Here is a 5,553-nt window from a genome sequence, read left to right as displayed (position 1 = left end):
CTTGCCATTGAGGCATGCAAGCTTCAAAGTACTGGAAGGGTTGTCCCTAGGTTGGCTTCTTGGATAATGAGTTGATGTTGACAAGAAGTGACCCATCATAGGAGGGCATTAATGGATCCCACATCTACAACACGGAACGAAGCAAATGATTTTGTAGAGGTGAAAATGATCTGATGATACAAGGTTCAAGGTGGAGGTCATGAAAGAATGAAGCGTGAAGGTATTGTAGCAGATGAGACACAAGTTGGGTAGGTGAATTCTCTGAGCAACTTCTCTTGAACATATTGGCGACACTGAAATGGATTGGTAGTGTTAACCCCAAAAGTGGATGGTATGGTGGACCAATGGTGATATGACTGGTGAAGGGAATAACCCAACCTGACTCAATCATGGTGATGGAGTGAAAGTGTCATGTTCAAGAGTGACCTGCTACCAATAAAGTTTCTTCAAGTTTTCTTCCCAATTTTCCCCAGTCATTTCTGACCAATACCTCTTTATTTTTTCCAAGCTTGAGGAGGATAACATATGCTTGTTCTATAATTTTCCCTTCGGGCAAACCCGTTGGTATGTTTTAACGAGCCTAGCGACAGTGAAACTCGCTCTTGTCTGAATGGACAAGTTTGACACTATTGTTTTAACGAGTTTAACGACAAGGATAACTCAGTCCTTTTCAATTTTAGAGATTCTGAAAAGAAATGGAAAGAAAACTCCAACATTCCTTTTTCGTAATATAATCCCTTAAGTCCCAAAAAGTATAAAACAATGCGAAATGGATGACTTTTCGATAGTTTAACGAGTTGAACAAGACAAAAGCTCGATTTTTTTGTGTAATAATCCCTCAGGTCCAAAAAGATTAAAATATAGAGGAGGGATGGCACTTCCAATCACTTTAACGAGCTGGAGAGGCCAATTTCTCGGCAATCTTTTCATATTTTACGAGTCAGATGAAAAGAGCTTAAAGGAGACTTGTTTTTTGAGGAGCAAATGATGTTTTTAGATAGCAGTTGGTTCCAGGCAAGGTTTGGAACTTTCCAATCATAGAAGTGTAAAGAAGGTGGCTAATAGGATCACTCGTCGCAGCTGTTCCTCAAAAGGGGTAAACAATCAAATGGAGGCGAATGATCGGCTAAAACAGAGTGGAGGTGATGGTAAGAACATGACCAAGGCTCAAAAGCTGATGATAATCATTCACAATGGTTATTTACCGGAGGTGGGTTCATTTTTTAATGAGATTAAACTATGGTGGAACATATGCTCATTGCTAGGTTTAATTTTTAACGAGCTTGAACTTCGCGTAAAACTGATCGTGATAATGGTCATTGATATTCGATTCACTGTTAACACTGTTCTTTTGATGGTCGTACTACTTGTTTAATTTCTCCATCAAACTAATTAGAAATGAGGACATATGCTTGAAAAATGAGTTAAAAATCTAATACCCTACTTAAACTACCTGAAAAGTAACTTAAAATAGTTTTTTACCCCTCATTTTACCATTTCATTTGGAGTTGTGACTATTGGAGCTCTAGAGGTGTTTTCCCCTTTGATTTTCACCAGCTGATTCTGGGAGATTTTGTGGACAATTTTTGGTGCCGTCTGGACCAGGTAGGAGCTAAACCTGAGCTCTTCCATTGCATTCTTTCCTTTTTAAATTCTGAACATGTTTTCCTGCTTTTCTGGGCCCCTGGGGTTTGAACATTTCATCCTGCCCCCATCGCACTTAGTGTATATCGAAAGGTGACATGCATCTTAAGCTAGCCACTGGCCAAAATGTATGCATCACACTTAGTACACATCTAGGGTGCGATGGGCGCAAGGAGGAAAACTTTTGCACTGATTTTTCATGGGAATTTTGCCTTTTTTTCTAAATCAGGACCCTGATTCTTCTATTGTTTGTTTTTCAAAGATTCATCGGAGAAAAATGGTCGTTACATGGCGTGAATGTGAGCATGAAGAAGAGGAAATGCTTGCCCTACATGATCTGGGTACGGTAACTGCATTGCGGAACTGTGGCTTGCTTAAGTTCTTCCACATTTCTAGCATGAGGCAACAAATCAACTTGTTGCAATATTTCCTCAATGCATGGGATCCTACCAACCAAGTGTTCCAGATAAGAGGCAAATCCATCCCCATGACTATTGAGGACATCTACTTTTTGACCGGTTTATCAAGGCGTGGTGCCCCTCTCTCACTATTAGGTTCTGCCTGTGGGGGTGAATCTGTGAGGGATTATATTCACCGATACTGTAGGGAAGGATCTCAATCGAGCAGGGATAGTGAGATCAGTATCCGATATGTCACTGAATGGCCTTTGAGGACTATTTTATTCACCTTTGCTAGATTGGCTGGCAGCACGACCCTTCACTTGGCCAACAGGTCCTATATGCAGTATGCCTTGGAATGTATCGAACCCAAGGTATTCAACTGGTGTGACGCAGTACTTCCAGTTATCAAAGAACAACTTAGCAAGGTGAAAAATGGAAGATCCAAGAACTTTGGCTATGGTTCTATTCTAACTGATTTCGCCTTGGAGAAGATCCCACTGATGCAGCCACAGTACATTTCACTTGGCCTACCACCACCGATTGAGCCACAGATGTAGATATGGGTTGACCTGATGGCCATACATGCTGGTCAACCGCAGGTTTCATTCTCTGACGCCTTCTTTAAGTGGTTCAACCATCAGCAGATGGTTTATGCTGATTATCCATATGCTGGGATGGATTTCCAGCGTGACCCGGATTTGGTGCTGCCAGCTGGAAAGTAGTGGGGTGTCATAAGTAAAAATCTCTGACCATATCTCTGTTTATTGTTTTCATAATTTTCTTGTGATTTTTAAATGTTTATCAAGACTAATCAAAACTCAGGTGATTATGCAGATATTGGGCCAGTGCGACCAGCAGCGCGTTTGAGAGGAGCAGTTGTCGTTCCAGTAGGAGAGGCTGTAGGGAGGGCCATTCTTTGCGACCTGGATGTATCCGAGACCCTTGCAGTGTTGCAGGATCAGATCGAGGGTCTCACCTTTGGTATTTCGGATGTGAGGACCGATGAGTTACCTCTGAGATTACAACACCATACCATTGGCGTGTTGAGCCGATGGACCAGGCTCTTACGCATGATTGCACAGGCGGTGACTAGTTATCACGAGCACCATTAGATTAGGGTGCCCCCTTGAATTTTGAGTTTTTGGGTCATATGACCAATTTTTTCCTGGACACAGAACACTATTTACAAACTATAAATAGTTATATATATATTTTTGATTTTCGGAGATTTATTTTGGTTAAGTTATATTATCCTGATGCAGTTTATTGATAAAATGCTTTTCTTTCACAAATGTTGCAAATGTCTATCTAACGCATAATTTGCTAATGAATTAGTTAACGTGTTTAAGTTCTTGGAAATATGTTGATATTGAATAGAATCGAACTGCCTTTCCAAAATCTTGACCCTTAGGAACATGCGATATATAGCTGGATTCCGAACGGAAAAGATGCCTATAAGTTGTAGAATGACGAGCTGTGAGTCTAGCCTAACGACTAGTCGGCGTATGCCATGCGTGATGGCATCAGAGAGGAGTTCTATCAATGCACTATATTCAACGATGTTGTTCATTGATTGACCAATACACAACCCTCTGAAACTTACTAACTCACCGCTTGGATCAAAGATGGCCCAAGCTGCAGAAGATAGGTTCTCCATACTACGACTCACCCTGTCAGCATATCCAACAAATGATTACAATGGGTTCAACATTTGCAACAAAATGCAAAAGTGGATTACCTAACCAAAATTATCACTCTTAACGAAAACAAAAATGTAACAAAAGCATATGAAGAGGTTACCATGCCGAGTCAAGCATAGTAACGCTTAAGGTACAACCCGTTTCAGGGTTGCAACAGTGGAATTCCGTCATAATCTACTAGCTCATAGGCTCCTTTTTCTAATACACGCTTAACAATATAGGGACCCATCCACAAAGACTGGAACTTACCTGCTCCCAATTTATCGGATTCCTGATCATAGAGCAAGACCAGGTCACCTTCTGAGAAAACGCGGGGTTTGAAATTCTTGTCAAATTACGCTTTGACTCGTTTCTTATGTGCTTCATTAGCCAAGGCGGCATCACGACGAGTTTCATCCAGTTGGATTAATTCTAAGAAATGAGCTTCTTCCTCTGAAGTTCTGGGGAGGAGGTCAACTGTGAGCTTGAGAGACGAAATCTCACACTAAAATGGTAAGATTGCTTCCAAGCCATACACCAGCTGAAAGGATGTAAACCCAGTCGCATTTCTTACCAATGTCCAATATGCCCACAAGGCTGAGTACAGGATTAGGTGCCAACTCCATTTATGAACTCCAATCATCCTTTGGAGCATGCGTTTTAGGACTTTGTTGATCACTTCAACTTGCCCATTTGCTTGCGGATAATATGGAGTAGAGTTGTCATGGGAAAATCCTAATTTGGAGGCCAATTCAACCATCATGTGATTGCAGAAATGCGATCCATGATCTATGACTATAGCTTGTGGAACGTTGAACCTGGCGACTACATGATTTAAAAAGAGCGGTCGTTTCACCATTGTTGTTTAATGTAGGAAGCGCTTCGACCCATTTCGTAAAATATTCAACTGCGACTATGATATACCCATGAACCCCAGCCGAGGTGGGGTTACATTACATGGAATCTATGCCCCATTTGGTGAATGGCCCAACAAAAACTACTGGCTTCAGAGGCACGGGTGGTATTCTAGTTTTGTGGTCGAAGATTTGACAAGCATGGCAACTTATGACTGCAGTTATGCAATCTTTGAACATTATTGGCCAGAATTATCCTGCTCTTAAAATATTTTGTGTTGTAGCTTAACCAGATTGGTGCCCCCCACATGCACTTGAATGATAATGATTTAGGACTTTTTCGGCCTCCTCATGGGTGAGGCACCTCCGTAGAACAGTATCGACACCACGACGGTAAAGCGTATCACTGACGATCATGTAGTCTTTTGCTTGGTATCGAGTACGTCGTTGTTTTGAGCGAGAGGTATTAGACCTATATGTTTGGGTTTGGAGATAAATGATTATATCTCCATACCACGGATCGCTTGAAGATATCAGAAACAAATATTCATCCACGATTGTTGTTTTGGATGTTGAATCATTGGACGACGATGGGAAATCACATACTAACTCTGCGAAAACTAGAGATTTCTTTGATTTGGATTTTACGAATCCTAGAGCAAACTCTTGCAAAATTTCTATCCATTTTTAATATTTGCCCCCAAGCAACTATCATGACAAGATATAAGTCATGGGGTTGCAATATGACAAAACGGTAGTTTTTTGAAAGAGAACATAGTGTCGAAATCTCTGTATTGCTTGAACAATAGTGATAGCTAGCTTTTCAACATATGAGTACTTGCTTTCTGTATCATTTAAGTTTCGACTTAAATAATAAACAGGATGTTCGATTCAATTGTCTTCTTGAACTAAAACCATTGCGATGGTCGTATCTGCTGCAGCTAGATATAGGTTAAAGTCTTTTTGATAATTAGG

This window comes from Pinus tabuliformis, chromosome 3_2 (assembly GCF_031772625.1).
Source record: "Pinus tabuliformis cultivar Carrire ecotype Pingquan chromosome 3_2, CPIR1, whole genome shotgun sequence".
Taxonomy (NCBI): domain Eukaryota; kingdom Viridiplantae; phylum Streptophyta; class Pinopsida; order Pinales; family Pinaceae; genus Pinus; species Pinus tabuliformis.
The sequence above is the reverse complement of the archived record's forward strand: the minus strand, read 5'-3'. Positions refer to the sequence as shown.